Source organism: Camelus bactrianus, chromosome 8 (genome assembly GCF_048773025.1).
Source record: "Camelus bactrianus isolate YW-2024 breed Bactrian camel chromosome 8, ASM4877302v1, whole genome shotgun sequence".
Classification (NCBI taxonomy): Eukaryota; Metazoa; Chordata; class Mammalia; order Artiodactyla; family Camelidae; genus Camelus; species Camelus bactrianus.
In genome coordinates, this window is record NC_133546.1 from 50,688,528 (window position 1) to 50,712,030 (window position 23,503).

General features: G+C 36.4%; 1 protein-coding gene across 1 annotated transcript in view; it reads right to left on the reverse strand.

Moving 5' to 3' along the window:
• Positions 1-23,503, reverse strand: part of GRIK2 (glutamate ionotropic receptor kainate type subunit 2) — a 926,084-nt gene that overhangs the window by 600,108 nt on the left and 302,473 nt on the right. Inside the window, exons 8-9 of the mRNA XM_074368582.1 lie at positions 20,408-20,490; positions 7,481-8,399 (exon numbers count right to left, since the gene is read on the reverse strand). The gene's annotated coding sequence lies outside the window, so the exon portion shown is untranslated. The remainder of the gene's footprint in view (positions 1-7,480; positions 8,400-20,407; positions 20,491-23,503) is intronic.

The following is a 23,503-nucleotide window of genomic DNA, read 5'->3' on the forward strand; positions in this document are numbered from 1 at the left end:
ACATTATAAATCAACTATACTTCAATGAAAAAGAATTTAAAAAGAGTGTTAAAATCCCATTCATACTTTTTTATATTGCCTACATGTTAAAATGATACTATTTTGATACATTGGATTAATAAAGTGTATTATTAAAATTTTTTTAAAAGCTGTTTTGTTTAAAAAAAAAAGATATGGAGGAATCTCAAAGGCATATTGCTAAGTGAAAGAAGCCAATGTGATAGGTGACATACTGTATAATCCCAACTATTTGACATTCTGGAAAAGGCAAAATATAGAGACAGTAAAAAGATCAGTGGTTGCTAGTGGTTAGGAGGGAGGGATGAGTAGGCAGAGCACAGAGGACTTCAGGGGCAGTGAAACAATTCTGTGTGAGACTGTAACAGTGGATATATGTCATTATGTATTTCTCAAAACCCATAGAATGTGCAATACCAAGAGTGAAGCCCAATGAAAACATGAACTTTGGGTGGTAATGACGTGTCACTGAAGGTTCATCAATTGTAACAAACGTACCACTCTGGCAGCGGACGTTGACAGTAGAAGAGAGAGTGAGAGGGTGAGTGTGTGTGTGTGTGTGTGTGTGTGTAAGGGTTCAGGAAGTATATGGGACCTCTGTACTTTCCATTCCATTTTGCTGTGAACCTAAAACTGCTCTAAAAAATAAAATCTCTTTAAAATATAAGATGGTGCCATTAAAGTCAGAGCAGGATCAGCAGCAAGACCGCTTCAGCACTGACCTAGAGCATCCAGCAAAAAAAGTACCAAGCATGCCTTGCTGTCCAGGGCCAGGCTCAACTTTAGGGACAAGGAAACAAGACGGAACCCAGAGTTGTATGATAGTGCCAACTCAACTGTCTCCTCCCAAAAGTCATATTTTGAAACCCTAACTCCTATTGTGATGCTATTTGGAGATTGGACTTTTAGGAGAGAATTAAGTTGAGATGAGGTCATGAGAGTGGGGTCCTCATCATAGGGTTAGTATTCTTAAGAAGAGACATAGCACCCTCTCTCTCTCATGCGAGGGTGCAGTGAGAAGGCGCCCATTTGAAAGCCAGGAAGGGAGCTTTCACCAGAACCCAACGGTGATGGCACAGTCATCTTGGACCTCCAGCACCCAAAATAGTGAGAAAATACATTTTTGTTATTTACATCACCCAGCCTGTGGTATTTTGTTATGGCACCCTTAGCCAACTAAAACAGGTCCCACTTCTGAACCAATGTCCCTAAAGGCCAGTCTAAAATTCAGATGTGGTAGATTTTGACCAAACACTTCAATCCTTGCAAAATTCCAGGCCTTTCTATCTCTGCTCCAAAGGCAGATGCATTTAAATCTTTCACTAAGTGCAGAAGAAATTGCTGAAGGCAAGGAAAAGTATTTAGATATCTTCGGTCCAAATTGCATGGCAAATAAGTACTATTACTCTAGACGAATAGCTATTCTTCAGTATAAAAGATGTGAAAAATCTTTAAGAATATAAAAGTAACCAAAGTGGTGGATGTACCCACAAGTCCCCTGAGCCCTTCTCTCTTAAGTGAAAATGCAAAGGAAAATAGAGGAAACATGGATAAATATGATGATTTATTTTATTTGTTTTTAAAACCCTGTGATTAAAATCATTTCAAGGAAGAGTTGCCCTCTGGCTTTTCTACTCTGGGATTTGCTGAATAATTCCACACTCATCACAGCCACTGTCCACTTATTCTGACTCTTATTCCCAGAGTAAAACAGCTTCATCGTCAATATATATTCAAAAGTTGCTCTACTGTTTTGTTTTATTGTTGCTCTTCCCTCAAGGGACAATGATTTGAGCCTGGGGATGTGCCCCAGGTAATGGCACACTGAAGCTTTGTGAAGGGTGTGGTCAGGGCCTGAGGATGGGGGTGTGGGTTCAAGGCCCTGCCTCTGTGACGCAACCCAGGTGTTTCGAGCAATACGATCACTCCCTGTGCTTTCGCTAGTTGCAGTAAGAAAATAAAGCTCTGAAAATTCTTTTTTGTTCTGATGTCGAAGGTGACAATAACAATAATAGAAGCCAAAAATTCAATTTCAATTAGAGAAGAATCTCAACATTTGCATAGGCATTAAGAGAAGGAAATCTGAGGACACCCTAGCAGAGAAGGAAGGATGGGGAAAAGTAACACTCAGGGGCACAGGCACAAGCTAGAAATTACATTGACTCCTGGGGTCAGCCTAAACTGTGGATATGATGTTACTAAAGTGCCACTCACAGTGATTTGGCTGCCACAGCTCCTCCAGCCCTGCATCAGCCCGTATTCTGCCCTCCTAGGATATCATGTTCTACAGACAACTCTTCCTCCCCAGTATAATAATTCATTAAAATGCCTTCTTGTACTAGGGCCATGTATTGAGGGCCTACAAAGGGCTAGCCACATTCTCTTACTTAGTGCAAGACAGAAATGACCTTACTCTGAATTTTTTATTCAGAACAGAGATTCACAGCCAGTAACTAAGTTGAATAAGGCAGCAAAACGAGCAAGGATGAGAGATGGAATTTTACCCTACGTGTCTAGGACTACAGCCCATTTAGCCAGAAGTGTGTGGTGCTACGTTGGGATTATAACTAGTAAGCCATGTGACACATTATTTTATATTAAAATAAGCATGCATGGCTATTTTATATAACATAATGCACCAATTTTACAAGGATTTTAAGGTAAGACATGGGACTTCAAAGAAACTTCTGGGTGTATTCGGCCTCCGTGGGTTCCGTCCCAAGTCCTCTTTTAGTTTCATTCTCCTTCGTTGTTGGGTTGAAAAGTGGGGAGTACGTGCCTTCCATGCAACTACTTTGATAACAGAGTTTCAGCTTTTATAAATATATTTTCTGAGGACAAATGGAAGAAAGCATGACAAATAAAAAAGCTGAGACACAGAAGAATACTTAAAATGCAGAATCCTTTGTGTTTTGGGTGACATAGACTCCAAGTTCTCATTTCTTTCCTGTCTCACTGGGCACTAGACCAGACGACCGGGACAGCCGGCCTGATGTGGATTTGAGTTGCCATCGTGCTTCAGCTCAGGGGCCTTCTCAGGGTCTCCCCACAGCCTCCCTCCTTGCCCCCTCTCGGGGAAGAGCAACCGCATCTGGCCCTGGCTCTGCTCCGCTTCAGCTCCGCAGCCATCCTGGCCTGAGGAAACACCTCCCTAACTGGCTCCAAATACCACCCCTCTCCCCCGGTAAGCCACCTCACACTAACCCTACAGACGCCTTCGCCATCTGAAAGCCAGGGACATGTGTTTGCAGATCCCGCCCCTATGGTCCTTTCTCACTGCAGCAACCCCAGCAGTGACTCGCCCCTCTCTGACTCCTCCATTCCTTTGAACCACAACTACTGTCCCCACTGCTAGTTTAAGATGAGCTCACCTTCCGGTCTAGAAGAGCACGAGAAGCTGGTCTCCTGCACATTCCAATGGCCTCCATGTCTGCTGACATCACCTCATCAGAACCACTATCTCATGACACCTGACCAGGCTCAGGCCATCACTACCTGGCAGGAGCGTTCTACCAAGGCAAGAAAATTTGGCAACTACAGCTGAGAAACCGTAGGGTTTTACCCTCGGTTTCTGTAATCCAAAACCAAGTAAAAGCCTATTCTATACAGTAGACATAGAGTTTTAAAAATGGAGACAAGATCTTGGAACACATGTCTGAGCCACATGTCTCCAGAAGCACAATCTCCTTTAACTCTTTTTCTCTTCTCTCCACTGTGCTCCCATCAAAATGCCCAATCACTGAAACAGATCCTACGGCAGTTTACAAGGAAGTGGTGAATGAACAGTGAGCCTAAACGTCCCTCCCCAAATTAGAACTTCTTCACTCAGATGAATCTCCTGTCAGCGCAGTGGGTGGAGGAGCTCCCAGTGCAAGCGGACTAGCAGAGCCAGCAGCAAACTTCATGGAGTCACATGGCCCAATGCATTTTACCTTTTGAAAAAGGCTTCGCTCCCCTTGGTAAAACAGTGAAAGCAGTCTTTCAACACCAAAGAATATATTTTTAAAACTATAGTGGAAAGTATTCAAATATAGAGGTTTGTCTCTCGTGCTTTTCCCTATTTTTGCTTTGCTGCAAATTCTATAATGAAAAACTGGAAAGAAATAACTCTTCATTGTCCGCCTCCCTTTCCAAATGAATGTGCAAAACCTCTGGTCTTCCTTCCATCAAAAAATTACTAGTTTTTAAAGCCTGCAAAATGTGACCCAAATTCACCCCATTCTGTCTTCAATCACAATAGCATAATACCCTTTCATTTTTTAAATGAACATGACTTTGGTGGAGAAGTTTTTTATTTTGATACAAATCTCATTCTGCAGGAAAACATGAATAGTCAATATTTCCTCATGTATCATGCTGTTCATCTATAATAACCAATTTATTCAGAGATTTATTACCTTACCCCAGCCCACTGCTTAGCACTGACAAAGCTGATAAGAAATTCACTATATTTATCAAATCACAACCTTTTGGTGAGGTTAAAAAAAAAAGGTACACATAAAGATGTACAATAGCTGTATTTTCACATAACTGGACACAGAATCACAGTGTCTTGAAACTGACAGAGGACTGTAAGGAGCCAAGTGCTGGCAAACCTGCCTGAGGGTCTCCTGGGCTCCTCAGGAGAGCTTCTCTTAAGCAGAAACTGTATGTACAAAAATGCCAACTCCTTCATATCTTTGACAAGTATGTGTTGGTGTTAAGTCCTCATTAAATGCAAATTTGATCTTTTATAAAGTCATGCTTAAAGCTAATATCACAGTGCATCAATTAGATTTCTGTATGCTTTTAGGAGGCTGAATAATTGCATTCATTTTGAAGCTACCTTGTGATATGTCTAAAACAGAAATTTCATCAAGTTTAACTAATAACAACACAAGTCAAATTCCATTCCCAGTATGTAAATAAAGTCATCCCATTATTGTTTACTTACTTGGTTCCCTTTTCCTCTGAAGAATTCTGATCCTTGAAATCAATAGCAACTGATTTATTCTGCAGTAATGTTTTATTTACAATGCATGAGAAATGAGGTGTTTCGGAAAAGGACTGTCTGTCTTTTAAACCATACTTTCAAACCTTTAAAATGTTAATCATAATAATGTAATCTTACAATTATATTTTATATATTTCAATTACTCAAAGAATATACATTATCAACTGTATTTTAACCCTCTCCTCCACTCTGCAAGGTATCTAAAATAAGTATTTTCACTCAACAGAGAGAAAAAAAAAACACTAAAGCTCAGAGAAGTTAAATGACTTTCAAACTGACTTAGCTTATAAGTGGAAGACACAATATCAGAATCTTCAGACTCCACAAAAAGAGTTCTTTTCGCCAATAAAATCTTTTGCAAATATACTTAGCTCCCTGCTTTATAAAATAGAAGTTTCTCAAAATATTTTTAAATTTTCTTGATGAATCAAAATTTTTATGAACAACTGACAAACTGAACTATGCAGCAATATATTGCTATTTTCTGCTCCTTGAAGTATGAAAGATTGCTTTTCCCAACCAACACTGTATAATTCCAGAACGCTGTGCTGCTCTAATTGGTGCGCTTTAGTCTTAAATAGGCACTAAGAACCACTAGAGGGTTACTGAGTCATGCAGAACCTAAGCTGCCCTTCCACTAAGCATCCTCAGAACACGGTGGGGTTTGAAAGCCGTTTCCCTCCCGCTCCACACTGTCCCCTGTGCACACTCTCACCACTGGCCAGGTAGCAGCAAGTTGTCCCAGTACTGTTTCTAATCCCCAAAGGTACTCCTCATATCATCTTTTTCTGTTGTTTCTATTACTCCCTCTCTGTCCTCTTTAGTCTTGATAAGATTTAAGTTATTCCATTTAACGTCCAGGGAGGGTGTTCCTTTCTTTGGTTTGATTAACTAAATGATTACTGCATGACCTATTGCCTTTCAGTCTTTATATCTGTGACTCTTCTCAGCACTTTTTTTCATTGTTCATACTTAGAATATATACACATATTTTTTAATTTTGAAATTTAAATTTGTAGTTGCTTAAAATTGTGGTTACAAATAAATGGGGACGTTGCTGTTCTAAATAGAGCAAATTATTCAAAACATTTAATACTTAAACTGCCCTTACATTTGTAAAATGAAATGACATGTTAACTCTCAGTGGTAGATGAAGTAACTCAAGAATATTTTGTATCCGTTTGGTTTCTGGTGTGAAGGTTGTGGAATGTCTGCAGTGGAATAATGAGACCACAGAATGTTATGGAGCAGAGAGCTGTAGTGACCATCTGAGGCCCTGAACTTCTCAACCTCTTCTTTCTGAATCCACATATAAGATGATTCTCCCAAGTATGAACCACTTCCCAAGTTATTCCTCACACATAAACTACAAATCTATCCTTTTTTTTCCCACTTAAATTAGTATATAGTAATGAAAATTATTGTGAATGATAAAATTCTAGGGATAGCCACCCTAAAATAAAATATCAACCCTTGGCAAATTTGGCACTTTATAGACCATTAGAAATCATCTCAAAAGACATCACATAGACTTTGATATAGCAAAGTGTCAGAGATGAGAATCCAAATTTTTATACTGAAACCAGTTTCCAGAAAGGCAAAGTGACTTATCTAAGGTCACACAGTCGGGGAGGGTAGTGCCAAGGTTGGAGACCACCTCTTTAAGTCTACTGCTATTCAGAGCATATCTGGCTGCCTCACAATTAAAATTAAGATCATGATCTATTAAATCACCAGAAAGAGGCAATACAATGATTCTCAAACTGCACTATAATATTGGAGCAGAATATTATTTTTCTGAACAATGTTAGCCATAATAATTATTTTAAAATATTAACAAAAATAAATAAATAAAAAGTATTAACAATGATAAGCTAATAGCCAATGAGAAATTTCTAACATGTAAAAATTGCTCAAAGGACCAAAAAAATAATCCACAAAAAAACTTAAAGTGGAACTAGTTAGCACATTTGCTATCATAAACATCCTATTTCTATACTGCATTAGAAAAAAAGGTTCCAAAGCAACAGCATCATAATAATCAATAAATATGTATGTGATGCAAGATGTAATTTTAATACTGAACAAAGTAGTTTCCAGTAAGCTTGTATCTACATGCCCAGAGTAGCAGGTGGAAAAGAAAACTGTCTCCATGCAATTATTTTATGTATCTAGCTTAATTCATTTTTAACTGAATTGGCTGATGGAGTTGGAAGCAGGTGGAGCCAACCTTTGCCCTTTAGACAGTTACAGTCTAAAGCAGACATTGTTGGTACTGACAGTGACCCACAAACTGAAGAATGTAACTCAGTCATACAGAGAAGGTAGTATGAATTTTATCACAAAAGTATGTAGAATTAATCCAAAGAGAAAATATGCAGAAGTACTATAGATTTGTCTTAGTTGGCTCAGGACTTTAGCAAAATACCATACACTGAGTGGCTTAAACAACAGATACTTATTTCTCACAGTTTTGGAAATCCACACGGTCATGTTCTGGTGAGAGTCCTCTTCCTGGCTTGTAGACTGAAGCCTTCTTGCTGTGTCCTCACATGACAGAGACAGAGAGAGAGAGAGAGAGGATAGAGTTTGAGATTTAGAGAAAGTACACTCTTTGGGTCTCTTCTCATAAGGGCATTAATCTCATCATGAGGACTCCCCACCCTCATGACCTCATCTAAACCTAAGTACCTCCCAAGGGCCCCATCTCCAAATACCATCATCACGTTGAGGGTTAGAGCCTCAGCAAATGCATTTTGGAGGAAACAAACATTTAGTCCATAACAAGAGCAAAGTGTCAGGTTTTGTGATTTAATGGCAGAAGTAGATTTTATCATCATCTAATAATTAGCATACTTAAAGTATCTTTTATATATGTATGTTCAAAAACATTACTTATAATTCAATAGATTATGTCTTGCTTTTCCTTACAGGTAATTTTAATTCCATTGGGCTAACTGTAGACAAACTGCTTGTCAGATACATGAAATATCCCATCAATTTCTCACACAGTTCACTCATCTGCAGTGATAAAACTGTATTCCACATATTCTTTGGGGGTGAAAAAATCACTCTTTGCTTGATCCTGAATCACCTCCTTTATGTTCTGTTACCTCTTACGAGTGATGATGCAGATTACGTATAATCTGTATATATGTGTTACATCAGAAAATGAGATGCACTTGTCTTGAAACCATTCTGGCATTAAAGCAGTGTTTAATGCTGCCCACTTACCTGCTTTTTTGACTTAGGATAAACAAATCCTTTAAATAAGCACAAACGCATTTTAAAGTGCAGCAAACCAATATATCACTGGAAAATAACCAGGGCAAATAAACAAAACTGGCATTGTCAATAAGGAGTGTGTGATTCATCTTGAACAAAGATGCTGAAAGGGGAAAAAAAAACACCAAATTGAGAGTCACAGACTGTAATGGTTGTTTGAATTGTACCCTTACCTAGCAAAGAATAAAACAATCTTTAGACATACAAATAAACATTTTCTCCAAAAGTGGAAGTCAAATCTTGTAAAGATAGTTGAAAATGAATGATTAAACAATTTATGTAAAACCCGGAAAACAGATTTATTTTTGGCAAGCATTTTCTCTCAATGCACATTAGAGAATTCAGAATGCATTTAGTATAAATAGATTTAAATGTTGAATGATTTCAAGTCCTAAATGTACAGCTAAAATATTTAATGCTTTGCAGTCTTTATATGTCAAGTATTTTGAACTTATAGACTACCATTGACAAACAATCATTAGCCATTCAACTGGGGGAAAAAAAGAAAAAGAAAGAAAAACATCTAGATTGTTCAATTTCTTAAAAACATGAATCTATTTTAGAAAGAGCTGAGGCTAACTGAGGATGTTAAATAAGTGGTAAGAAAAATAGGTCTCAATTAAAACACTTTGTTCCAAAGTTATTAAAAGATATTTTAGTACTAGCTTAATACTCTATTAACTTGTGTTAATCTGATTATGAAAAAAAAAAAATCTCTGTATAGAAGCCTGAGAAACTTAGTTATATTTACATAAAGTAATTTGAAGAATATTGACCAAAAAGGACATATTAGAAAACGAAGATTTCTTTATTTAAATACCTTTGAATTCCAAATTCCAAACTTAATATAAAAACTCAGTATCTCAATGAAACTTGAGGAGACGCAATTCTAATATATATATCTTATATATAATGTACTCTAAAAATACAGAGTATTTTAAAGGCATGAATTTTGTAATTATTTTCAAATATATACAATAAAACTAAAATAATAATTAACCCTATATTGATAGTTCCTACAGTCTATTTTTTAATCAGATTAATTTCCAATATTTTACTTAAGTTAATGAATTGTTTATTACCAATGTTATTTCTAAAATGTTTAAGAAACGTTAATTTCAGAGTAGTGCAAAGATCAGTCAACTCCAGGTTTATTAATCTATATCTTTAATAGGAGCGTATTTCTAAGCAAAACAAAACAAACCTAGCCCCTGCCCATTTGTCTAAGTCCAAAATTAACTTAGATTTTAGGAACTGGTATTATGTGGTTTTATTTCCAAGAGTGCAAACTCCAAGAGGGTATTTTTATCTGTTTTACTCATAACTATATCTCTAGCATCGAGAATAATGTTGAGCACATGGTGGGTACTGAAGTCTTTGTTGAATGCTGAATAAATGTATTGTATTCCTAGTTCTCCTCCTGGAGAGAGTCTGTTATTCTTTTCTCTGGAAGACTGAGGCTTGCTGGAGAGAAGTTCTACAATCTGACTTTCTCATATCGCCCAGACTTGTCTCAGTCTCAAAGTCAGTATTTTCTCAAATAATTGGGTGCTGTAATTTTCAGAAATAAGATTTTAGTATACGATGTTGCTTTTAATCATGTTGAATTGCAGGATCTTTTAGAATGCATAAAGTCACTTGGGTATACTTAAAGAAAAAAGCTCCTTGCTAAGCTTCCTCCTCAAGGAAGTTAACTGGCTAAGTGCAAATGTTCCAATTTATTCAGTGTAACCAGGAGACTGATGTGAGCTGGAAATTTTAAAATGTTCCAAGGATTAGCATTTCAAAAAGACATATTACTAAATCCTTTTTAAAAAACTCCTCACCCTCAATTTACTCGGAGAACATTCCTCAAACATTAGTAGAAATAAAATGTTTCAAAAGATAAAATAAAGAAAATCACAAAGGTTAGAAAAAGTGACTTTTTTAAGCATATCCATTGACAGAGTTAATAAGTAAAACACTGCATGGAGTTCATCTCCTTCAAGGCAAAGATCTCATATAAGAAAGATCAGATTGAACATTTTGCTATCTATTACCCAGGAATAATCCATCATTTTTTTTTTTATTTCCCAGAAACTATGTTTAGAGATGCTGTATACATTCTTCAGTTTAACTTGTAGTCCTGGATCTCTGTTAGATGACACCTAAAATATGTCTCAGGGATGCTTCCTTTTAATCTTTTTAAAACTCTATTTCTACTTATGTTTTTTAAAAATATATTCTCACTGTTACAAAAAAGCAAACATTAACAAGAGGTGTGACTTAGAAATTGAAAATACTCAACCCTCAAAATTACTAATTATAAATAAGTAGTGAACATACTTCCTAATTTTTTTATTCTGCATATACTAAAATGGGTGTATTGTGTTTATAGACAGATAGCCATGCATGTATTTTTGTACAAAAATGTAACCTTATCAAATATAGTGTACTATATTGTCCTTTTTTTGTCTAGCAACTTATCTTATAAACCTTCCCATGTTATTACAAGTGGATAAATCTCCTTTTGTAAAATAGCAGCATGATATTTTATGACAATAAAATATCTAATATCTGGTAGACATGTAAGTTTTTCCTTTTATCCTTTCTACAAGTGAACATTCTTGCACTTAGATCTTTCTTGTGTATTTCTGTAGGAGTTTTCTAGAAATGGAATTTCTGGGTCAAAGAGTATATATATATATTTTAAAAATTTTAATAGCCAAATTTCTCTAGAAAAAAAATTGTGTAAATTGACCCCTTTCACCAATATGAATGAGAACATAGTACTGGTGTACTAAGTATTAATGATTTTAATACTTGCAAATATTTTTGGTGATAAATATCCTATTTTAATTTGTATTTTAACTATTGCTAAAGTTACTGGGTAGTTAATGTAGTTTATTTCTTTGTGGATTATTTAAGAACTCTTTGTATACTAGGGATATTTACCTTTAGCCTCTTATTGCAAGTATTCTTCCTAGGTCGTTGCTTATTTTCTAGTTTAGTTATGATATAAACATATATATATTTTGCCATAAAGATGGTTTGTGCCATGCTCAGTAAGATCTTCCCTATATACAAATATGTACAACATAAATATATCCAAAGGTGAGAGAGTAGCCGCAAAATATTTAGCACTATCACAATCTGAGTTTAGAGTTATACACTAAAATGGTAGATATAGATAGATAGATAGATAGATAGATAGATAGATAGATAGATAGACAGACAGACAGACAATGCTATATATTCTATGCAACTAGTATGCCTGTACTAGTTTGTACAAACAATATCAATTCTGCATCTATGTTTTCTTTTATTTCTTTTATGGTTTAAGTTTTTATCTTTAAGTTCTTCATCCACATAAAATTTGTTTAGTGTAAGGACTGAGATAGGGACTATAACCCAACTTCCCCAAAAGATAATTATTCTATTATCATTTATTTATCCATTTTACTCCAGTGATATGAAATGCAATCTTTGTTCTGTGTAAACTGTATTTCCGGGTGAGACTGTTTCAGAAAGACAAAACAGCTAGGGCAAAGGCTCTAGTGCACAATACCAGGAATGTTCAGGAAACAGTAAGGAAGCCAGTGTGGTGGGAGATGTGCGAGCTTGAAACAAGAGGAGCAGCTGATGAGGTTGTGCAGGAAATGGGACAATCTGCATCATGTAGGACCTCCTAAACCAATCTGCTTCTGAATTATTTTTTACTGATTTCCTTTGTTTTGCTGGTTTATTTGTTGGTAGCTAGGAATGGGTATAGATTTTTAAAAACCTCCCTATTTATCTCATTGTTATTGGTTCATTTAAGTTGTCTTTCCTTTTTAGATAAATTCTGAACATTTATATTTTCAAAGACACCTATTTTATCCATGATTTTTCCCAAATTTATTAATATGGAAAGGTGCAAAGAAATCTCTTAACATTTAAAGTATATATTTCCTCTCATTTAATAGACATTGCTTTTTAAAATAACTATTTATGCTTTGATTTCCCTTTTCTCCCCCTTCATTAAGGTATCTAGTAGCTTAGTTTTTTTCAACCAGACTTTTTCATGAAGACAGCTTTTTGATTTATCTACGCCACTGTTTTCCTTTTTTCTAATTCATTAATTTATAATTTTATTTTTAACAATTATTTTTCTCTGTATTCTTTGAGCATATTTTTATTTCCCTAATTTCTTGAGTGTGATATTTAAGTGATTCATCTTTATTGTTTTGTGTTTAATAAGTTAAGTGTTTAATGCTTGGTATTTTCCTGAGTATAGTCTTAGCCATATCCTACAGTTTTTGATTTGTTGTGTAGTATGTTTATTTCCCAAAATTCTACAATTTGTTTTGATTTTCTTAGATCCAAAAATGAAATTGTGAGCCTAAGAGAAATTATTTTTTTAAAAAAAGAATTGAATTGTGTATGAGGAGAGGAGTTTGTATGTGGTTTGTTTGTTTTATTTTATTTTTTTAATGGATTCAATTTTTTTTTTTTGGTTTCTATTTTTGCTATAACCTGAATGCTTTACTGCTTTTGTCAAAAATGGGACTTTTACCACTTTTTTTTTAATCTTGAAGTTTTGTATTTGTGATCAATATAAGATTCTTTTTAAAATTTTAATAGGTACATTTATACTTAACAGTAAATCTGAAGTTAGCATTTGAAATCTATTCAAATTTTTTTCTGCTCTTATCTGAACTGATAAGAATCACAGAATAAACTGAAATAACTACTTATCATTTATAGAATAAACTGAAATCATTGCTTGACATTAATGAATTGAGCCTATCAATGCAATCAAATCCATTCACCCAATCCAACTTAGCCCCAAGAATGTATCAGGCATGGAAATGATTTTGTGAATGAGAAAATTGTGGACAATGACCGAAAAAAGGACAGAGGGTCACATACAAAATCTCATGAAAGAACATAGTAGGGAGAAATTAATTCTGAGAGAAGAATAAATGAAGGCAATAGGGAATCATTGCCTTTCTCTAACAGGGTCTCCAATATATATTGCTCAACATATCAGCTCATGACTGAGATTAGAAAAAATAAGGATTGTCATTTTATACATATCGGGTCTCAAAATACCATGAAGTCTGTGCAGTAGATGTCATGCTTTGGATCATAAACCCAAAGTTGGAAATATTTCATTACACACTTTCCAATGCAGATTTTCTGGCAACACTTACTAAACTATTTCTCAGATAACAGCAACCCCCTACCCTGCTTCAACCCACACAATTGAAATAGATATGTCTTAAGGGAATTTATATCTAAAAGCATAAATCTCTGAGGCCATATTAAAAGCTAGTGAGAAAAAAAGACCATCAGAAAGAGAAAATAGTTTTTATAAAACAAAATGGGACATTTCCCTTATTATTAAAACATGCCATGGAACTCTAGGGATTGGGGTGCTCAGGTGCAGAATAATGAGCCTTGATTTGGCAATGAAAAATTCCATGAAGGGTCCAATAATACGTTATGCTTCATTAATATAAGAATTTTTACATTTATACTGTGATTTTCACCCTTCATTATCCCCAAATGCTTTATTAACTGAAACTACTATGAAGAAAATCGCACCACCGAGAAGTTCCCTGTGATATGTTTTTAAATTAAAATATCAAAAACAATTTTGTTTAAGGAAGGGAGAACAAAATGATGCCTAAAAAGAAGCTTTATAAATATCTAAAGTCAGCAAATTTTAGCACCATCATATTTTAAGTTTAGATTTATACAGAGTCATTTATTTGCCCTGAGAATAAGGACAAAGGGCTGGCCTGAGGTGATGGTTTAAGAGCGGATTTGGACATCTAACCTTCTGCCTTATAAAGTCCCTGTGAGTGACAGTCTCTGGAAGACCAGATGTAAAACTGCTACACACTTCATGTAATCTCTGTATGAGCAGAGCTCTCGTACAGAGCGATGAGCCTCTCTGTTGTCTGCCAGATACCCTGCCCCTGACAAGTACGCTTTGACTCTCACCAGTCCCCTTCTCTTCTACCAAAGGTTTCTTTGATGCTCCGAATAGAAGGAATGTGGGTAAATAAAAGCCCTCTACTGTTTATTTCCTCAGAATTTATTCTATGAATGGGATTTCTTGGTCAACAGGAATTATAATCCTCAGGACTCTCTCTCTATATGTTGCTCCAAACCGCTTTCCCAGAGGGCTATCCTAATTTGGAGTATGAGAGTCATTACCAAACTGCACCCTAGTCAGCCCTGAATATTACCTGTATGTAATCTTTGCCAATTTAATAGATAAAAACCATATATAACTAATATGTTAATTTGAATGTCTTTGCTTACAGTGAAATTAAACTTTGTTTTCTCATAGTTAATAAGCTTTGTATTTCTTCTGTAAAATGTTCACATCTTTTAACCATCTTTTTTTAATTATAGTATTTACGTTTTGCTATGCATTATTTGATTCTATAACCCTTTGTCATATTTCAACAATTTTCCTTACAATTGCTATTCATCTCTTACTTTTGTTTCCAGTGATATTTTAGTCATTCAGTAGGTATTTACTGAGCATCAACTGTGTGCCAATCACTGCTCCAAGGTCTGGAGAGACAAGACAATATTTTCTACAAAGCTAATAAGATAGAGATGGCCTTGATCTCATAGAACTTACAGTTTAGTCAGGGAGATAGGTGTTAATCAAGAAAACAGTAAATAAATAATATAAGAAACAATGTAATAAAAGTGATGTTCAAATGGATGTTCAAATGGTGCAGATAATTTTCACCTGCCAGAATGCCACAATATATGTGTTATTCATTAATTATAAAGTCTAGGCAGGGTTTCTCAGAAACAAAAACTAGAGGGCTTTTTTCTTGATAGTTTACAGTTTAATAAAAGCTTCCCTTGTCTTCCCAAAAGAGGGTTCTCAACTCTAGCTGCACATTAGAAGCAGCAGCTTTTTCAGTACCCATGCCTGCCCGCCCCTTCCTACACTATGAGTTGGGTCTTGGATGAGTGCTGGGCAAAGATTTTTTTTTTTTAAGCTTTATAAGCTAATGTGAGTTCAGTGTTGAGAATAGAGTGTTGACAAGGCACTTACTAGTGCCTTCCTGCTCCCTCAGCTTGAATACAAAGAGACCAGGACCCGGCTTTAATGTTAAAACTAAAGACACTAATGTAGGTCACCTTGGGGTAGTGCTGAGAGACGTGACTCTCTTCATTTCTGGGTGAAATCCAGATGACTGGAAATCAGATCTCAAATTGCCTGTTAATAGTTAAAGGAAAAGACATTGGGAGTATGACTGATACCATAACTGAAGATAAAACTAGGAGACACCCTGGGCAGTGTGGGGTGAAAACTGAACAGTGACAAGAGGTATATATACCGCACAGAAGGTACTATTAGTCAGGATAGGAGTACATTACAGCATGATAAATAGAAATCCTAATTTTCAGTGGTTAAAAACCACAAAAGTTTATTTCTTGCTCAGGGTAAATATCCTGCTGGAGTTAGCAAGGAGCTCTACTTCAGAGTCACACTTAGAATTTTAGGCTAACGCATGAATTTAAACATTAAGAAATAAAAATAGATGAAAATCAAAGTACCATATCTTTCTAAGTTGGGCTGATGATGCCACTAAGATTACTGCTTTTAGCTCCACATTCTCAAAAGGAATGGGAGCTGGTAGCTACTCTGGATCAGAGTTGAAGTGCTCCTTAAATATTTATTACTGTTAATGGTCAGATTACACCTCAAGGCAAAACTGGGCTTATAATTTCCTATCCAAAGCCAAATTCAGCAAAGATAAATAAGTGTGAATTAATAAAATTTTAATATATGTTGCCCCTGCTTATCAGGGATATGGTTTAAGAATTTAACCACTCAATTAGCAACTCCTCCTCTTATCTGAATGGGTGTAAGGGTGGCTGGTGGATGGAGTTAAGAAAGAACAGAGTCACAAAGCTGTTTACTGCTCCTACACAGCTCTTGATAATTAGGAATAATGAAGTGGTGTGGAGTGTATTCTGTTTTTCTAAACTGCTACAGTGAAAAATATAGTATATGAAAAATAATCACAAGACCCAACAAAGTCAAGAAACAAAGAGTGTCTCTCCTCCAAAAGAAAACACCAGATAATACAGAGGAATGTATTTTTTAATTTCATCATCTGATCTATGCTGACTCAAGTGGGTGGTGTCGTATGGGGCAGTCCAGCTGATTGAATGCCATGTTCCTAGAAAATCAGTCAACAGTGTGATCCAAAGAAACCTCTTCCCGAAATCCGTATGTGACTACCTCTTGGAAACAAGAGGGGATGATATGAATGAGGTTGGGTGGGTCACTTCAAATATTCCCCATAGTCAGGAAAGGAAGTCAGAGTACGGGCCTCTTTTAATTTCAAAAACAACACCCCAGGAATAAAACAGTAGTCCTTCTCCAACTTCCACTATGTTCTTCAAATAATCTGCTGTGAAAAAAAAAATCACTACTGAGGAATTTAAGATTATGTGGAAATGGGTGTAAGGAATTGATGACATGAGGGGAACTGTGAAAGCCCTATAAATATTTTTACATTAACCAAAATTAAACAAAAGTAGAGCAGGTTAAATAGAACAGCAAGAGCACACTGTATAACTTTAAGTGAATATTAACTAACACTCTACAGTTCATTTCCGTTTTCTTTTCCTTCCTTGCTGGGGCTGCTTTAGGATCTTTGGTCCCGTTGTTTTAGTGAGAAACTTACAATTGTCTCTGTTTTGTAGCAGCTTATAAACATACTGAAGAGGAGCCTGGTCTCTTATAAAAAGTTCAATGTCTTTCTGCTTATTATGACCTAAGTTGTTGGGTCTGCTTCCAGAAATTTAAGAAAACCAAAAGAATTTGTACATTTGACATATTGAGATGAAGCAGGGGAAAAGCAACATTAAAATCGTGGATAATCGTGTAAGTTGTTCAATGTATTAGAAAGCAGTAGGTCTCATCAAGGCCCAACCCCTCCCTTGGAATATGCCAGAAGGCCAAAGTTATTCAAGATGAGCTACACCCGTGAACTTAACCAATAGCAAGATAAATTAAAACACAGCAGAATACGTGGACTTGACTCTGAAAACCTCTGACACTTTAAACTGCTTCCCACCTAACGGAGAAGGCTGAGGGTTAGGGTTAGTTGCCTCCTCCTCCTGTATCTGTCTTAAGGCAACATTGCAAAACCCTGTACCCTGCATTGCTGACTACCATTGCTTTATCTAGCTTTAGGCTAGAGAGCTGAAAAAAAATGTTCCCTTCCTAGAGTATGGTTTTAGGTGCTTCCACAAGTGATGGATTAGTCAATCTCTGTTTTTAGCTTCTGTTTTGACCTCCAAAATAAATATACAAACAAAAAAGGAAAAAAGGAAAAAAAATTACACTGTCTGCTACAGACTGACTTGTGTCCCCGCCAGCTGAGATCGTCTCTCTCTCAATCTCTCTCCGCATGGGAGGACACAGAAAGAAGATGGTGGTCAACAAGCCAGGAAGAAAGCCTTCAAGAAACAGACCAGCACCATGATCTTGGACTTTCCAAGAACGGTGAGAAATAAAGTTCTGATGTTTAAGCCACCCAGTCCATTTCTTTTTTTGAAATGGCTGACTAAGACACTGTCCCAGAATGATGATTTATCTTAAACGAATCTATGGACAATTCTAGTATGTGTTTTAAGAGTTATCAGTTTTCTTTTCTCATTCAGGACCTGGGACCCTATACTGGGATATTGAGGAGCAGCAACAGGACTGTCCTCCACCCATGACTTCTACCCTGCACTTCCCCTGGGCCGACTTTTCTCTCCCACGTTTCACCCAATCTTCTGCCACAAAATTGCTTCAAAATCCACATCTCCTAAAACTGAAATTCTCCATGTTGAGGAAGCACTTTTTGAACCAAATCTTCAAAGGAAAAGTAACTTGTATGAGGACAGACTAAATTAGGAAATTTCAACTCAAAAATCTGTTAGGGTATTTTTTGTATTATACATATGGTACTGTACATTAATAAGGTAAATTCTAATTTAACAGAGTTTTCCTCAGATGGAAGCATTTGCTCTTTCCCTAGCTTTAAGCAGACTTCAAAATTACGACTGGTTCCTTTTTTTTCATTTTCACATGCTTTTCTTTATTAATTAATTTATTCTTTTTTAGTTGAAGTACAGTTGATTTATAATATTGTGTTAGTTTCTGATATAGATTCAGTTATATATATTCTAATATATTCTTTTCCATATTCTTTTTCATTATAAGATATTGAATACAGTCCCCAGTGCTATAAGAGTGATTCCTTTTTAATGTTACGTTTGAGAGGGCAAGGATGTAAAAATGATCTCACTTTTTGATTTTAGGAGAAAAATTATTATTTTGTATAGAAAGCCCTGCAGCCTGCCTGTCCAAGGCTTTCTTAGACACAATTTGATAAACCTTAACATGTTAAAGATATGATCTCCTTTGGGACTGGACCTTGTTACTGACCCTGGGGAGAAATGGACTAGTTTAGGACACTCATGTGGTTCTGAGCTATGCTGCTACACTAATCTTGATGCCTTAATTCTTCTTCTTCAAAGGAAAATCTGGGCCTCAAAGGATTTTAGTGTTGTTCTCATGTTTCATGGGTTCCTTGGGCTATAATTTCCAAGTTGAACCTATAACGGAATTCCTAGGGAAGCTTTGAGAAAATGTGAAGCATACGTTGGAGGATCAGAAAATTAATATGCATTTATTGTGATTCCCTCACAATTTTTCTTCCCTTCTCTATTTGCAGCTAAATGCTCGGTTTACCAATTTATAGCTTCATTTTCCTTCAAATGCAAATATTTTAGTGAAATGATATTGGTATTCTTTCTCTTCTAGTAAAATAAGGCAGCATAATTTGAAACCTCTAACCCCCTTGCAAGAATCTCAGAAGATACTAAGCTTATAAATCAGCATTACTGCTAATCATTTCCAACTCTAAGGGCTACCATTATGTTTGCTTCTGTATCTTCCTTTATGTTTGTTTTCCATGTGTTCAAAGTGCTAACGACATTCATTACTTTTGAGATTTATCAGATTAGCACCACCATAACAGTTTATGGTGTTAACATTTTACAAGATTCACTTAATATAATTTTAATTAGCATTGAAAAATGGCTTCTAGTCATAAAAGTGCTTTAAAAATTATAAGCTAAACCCACCCTAAATTAAAAGTCAGGGTTTGTGCTGTTAATAATAATTTTATAAAAGGAGAACATCACATGGCACAGCATATCAAAACTGAAATATTCATATTTTAAATAACAATACATTTAGAAATATAAAACTGCCAAATAAAATGGGTTCTTTGTGATCATACTGTACAACATTGTGGAAAATTAATGGTGTGACAATTACAGGTTATTAGCAATGTGTATTATTTCAAGAAACAAGATTTAGTTTGGAATCTTGGCATCCTATCCATGTATGGTGCTTCCAAAATATTATAATGTGATGGTGAAAACAGTGCAAGAATCAGTTCTATGCTAAGCATTATGAGAACTGTACTGCATAAGAGATACAGCTAATTTTGAATCACCTACAAATAGAAACTCAATAAAAGCTTTAAATATTGACTCTGAGGAAACAATATTGCCAAGGATCTCTAAAGATTTTGCTATTTTTTTAAATTCTAGAAGCTCCATTTCAGAGGATATTACAAACAAAAGTATCAGGTCTTAATATCATATGGGGCATTTATTATTTCACAGAACTGCTTCATTCTTCCTAAACTTGCTATAGGATTACCTCCCTAATTTTGCTTAAATTAATTCTGCTGCCTCTTACTAGGAAGAAGGAAGTTTTACGTATTTCTCAACAACCCCCTACCACCCACCTTAATTTGCATTAGGTCTTATATTACTTTCATGACTTTGTTCAAGTCTGAGAGTTATATATATATTTAAAAAAAAAACCTTCAAGATTATATATAATTCCTATCTATGGTTAGACAAGTGTTGAGTCCTGAGAGGTTGGACAACATTGGCAGGAACTGAGGACATTAGTAACTTAAAGCATGAGCTCCTGGGTCCAAGGGCAGATACGAAATTTAGAGGTGAGTTAATCAATGGGGAAGAACAGACAGGATCAAAACATGACTACTCAAGGGTTGTAGACCTTACCTGAAATTCAAGACATCCATCCAAGCCAAGGTGTTTGGTGACAGCAAAAAGAGTGGGAAGACAAGTGGCCAGCACTTGGGAATCTGGGAACAGATATTGGAAAACCAGCTCTGAGAAGTTGGTTCACGGACAGAAAATTCGTTCTGGAGTTCTAGGGCAAGGATGAGGCGGCAGGGAGGGAGGGAGGGGGAGACTCATCCACAGAAGCCCAGTGGAAGCTTGATTACTGGGAACTTGAAGCATAAGACAAGAATTTACTTATAGATTCACAAAACAGGATCTCAGAAAATGAGTGGGATAGGAATATTGAGACCAGAGTAGAGGCAAATGCACTAAGAACGAGATTGGCCAAAGGCCCTGGGCAGGAGTCATCTAACACTGGGTGTCAGGAGCCTCAGCCAGAAACAGGAGAAAAGTGTTCCTTCATCCACTGAAAAGCTGACTCCCCCATGAAAAGTAAGGACATAAAAATTCCCATACAATTTCAGGAGACCCTTGTCATTTCTGAAGTCCATCTGTGGATCCTCTGGTGGTACTTGGATCACTTCCACAGACAACTGGGTCTCAAGCTGCAAGACTGAAGCCTCGACCACTGTGCTCTTTCTCCAGGGAGCTTCCTACCTGCCGCGCCTTGACTTCTAGACTCCTGGAGTACTTATTATTTCCCTCATTTAATCACCATTTAGAATATGCTACCAGTGTATAGTTTTAAAAATGTATTCATGTTTATTAACTCCCTTTCCCCTGAAGCCTGAGACAGTAAATCGCTTTGCCCTTTCTTAACCAGGAGCCTGGCACACTGGGTACTGGTACTAGTTTGCAGATGACGGTGAGTTTATAAGTCAGAATGGGGGCAACTGGCAAAGACATTGACTTTGAAAATGTCTAACAATTTTGATGGAAAGGGGTAAATTTATTTACCTTGAAAACTGGATATTGCTCCAGTGAGCTTCCAAATATCAGATAAACAGCTGTTCAGATTAACCAGATAAACTTTAAATCATTGCCAAGAGACTCTCACATGCCTCAATATTATGAGAAAGGGAGGGAGGGAGAGAAAGTGTAGTGTGATTAACTTAAAATTATTTAAATGAGTAGAATTTTTATAATCATCTTTCAAATACTTATAGAAAAAGTGATTAAATACATTGAAAGGAGAAAATTTTAAGAGGTTTTAAAAGTGTATGATTATGATGAAATGAATGGAAAGAAGAGAAAGGAAATGAGGCTCAAAATCAGGAAAGATTCTGGTAGCAGAGCCATTATCCTGAAGTATATAGAAGCAGAGAGCAGGATTAAAGATACTGTGAATAGACAAAACTTCTCATTCCCCAGAGAACAGACTAGATTTCTGAGTTAGTATTTCCTCATCCAACTACTCAGATGCTTGTGCAGTAACTGGTACCACTGTGGTTCTGAAAAACCTTGCTCTCATTTTCCTTAGAAGTGTCTGTGTCTATAAAAGGACTGATGGTTTTCTATCTTAGAGTCACATCTTTTTTTTTGTGCTGGTGGTGGCTCATATACACACACTCATTCAAGAAGCACACATGCATGCGCGCGCGCACACACACACACACACACACAGCAGGAGAAGGAGTAATCTGTGGTCCATGTAGCTTTGAAATGAACTTAGAGAGATCTTATTTGCAACTTCTTGAGTACTGTCATGACTTACTTATGAGTCTTACTGGCATTAAATGGAAAGACAGAGTCACCACAGTTGAGTTGTCTCACCAGCTGGCCCCAGTGATTGAAGGCTGTGTGCCCAGAGTACCACTCATGGACAAGGAAGCTCTACCCAACTCAAATCCAATTTACTAAGGGCAAAGGGCAACAGGAGACACACTTGTAAAATGCACTGAAGGGTTACATAGCCATACGCTGTAGGCTGCAAGTAGCAGTCACAGTAGATTTTAGAATGTAAATTCCCATGCTGTTATGCTGGAAGGAACGGGGTTCTCCCAGAACACCCTAACTTGCGTTCTTAGATGACGAATTTGAGGCCCAGTGAAGCAAAATCATTTGCCTGGGTTCATATGCCTGGTTAGCAATGGTGAGTTGACTAGCATTACAGACTTTTGGAGCCAAGGCTCTGAGTGACACGGTGTTAAAGGCAGTCTGCTAGCAAATGCCTGCGAAAGATATTCATGTAGAAAACATGGGCAAGCTTTTATGCATGGATAAAAGAAAAATGTACTGACTGTTAATAAATTTTCAAAACTCCTTTCACATATATAGATATCCATTCTTGTTGGTAGTGGCATCTTCAAAGATGAGAGAGACAGCATGACATAAGCATCCAGAAACTGAATAATCAGTATCATCTTCACTCAAATCTCTCACTAAGCAACAGTAGCCCTAACAGCCAAATTCAGCAGGTTTGTGCTTCTCTGAGGAAGCCCCTGCAAACTCAGTGGGCTTCCTGACTTAAAAAGCTATTTGCCCCCATTTTATTCCGTTAGTCTCCTAAGCACACGTATATTCATTCATTCATTCACCCTCCCATTCAATAAACGTGTGTGTGTTTATTATGTGACTTTTATGAGGATGCACATTTAAAATTTAAACCACCTCTCACAAAAGGAAAGATTCACCTAAGTAACTTTCTGCTGTCTTTTTCAGGCTTACCATTTTATACCTGTCAGAGTAATTGCTAGATAAAAGAAGTGTAATCATAACCAAGAATTTAAACATCCCCTATATTACAAACTCCCATTCAACGAGCAAAACCACAATTTCCAAATATGGTGCTTTCTCTCTTTTTCCATTGGGCAGTCCCATTTATATTTTCTATAAATAATCACCATTCCTACACCTCACCTCAGAATAATAAGTTATTTTAAGGAAAATTGTAAAAAATTGTATCCAGTTATCTAGGAATGAGCCAGTCCCGCCCAAGTTCAAGGGGACCTCAGTTCCCTTCTATTCCTCCCACCCTCCCTCCCTCTTGTTCCTCCCCCAAACCCTTGTGTGATACCCCGGGGGCTCTGTAAATGGAGCACCTGCTGTGACGGGGACATGAATTCACCTTCCCCTTGATCCCTTCCCTGGAGCCTGGCAGATAGAAAATATACCAGTTCTGTTTTCTGAAGC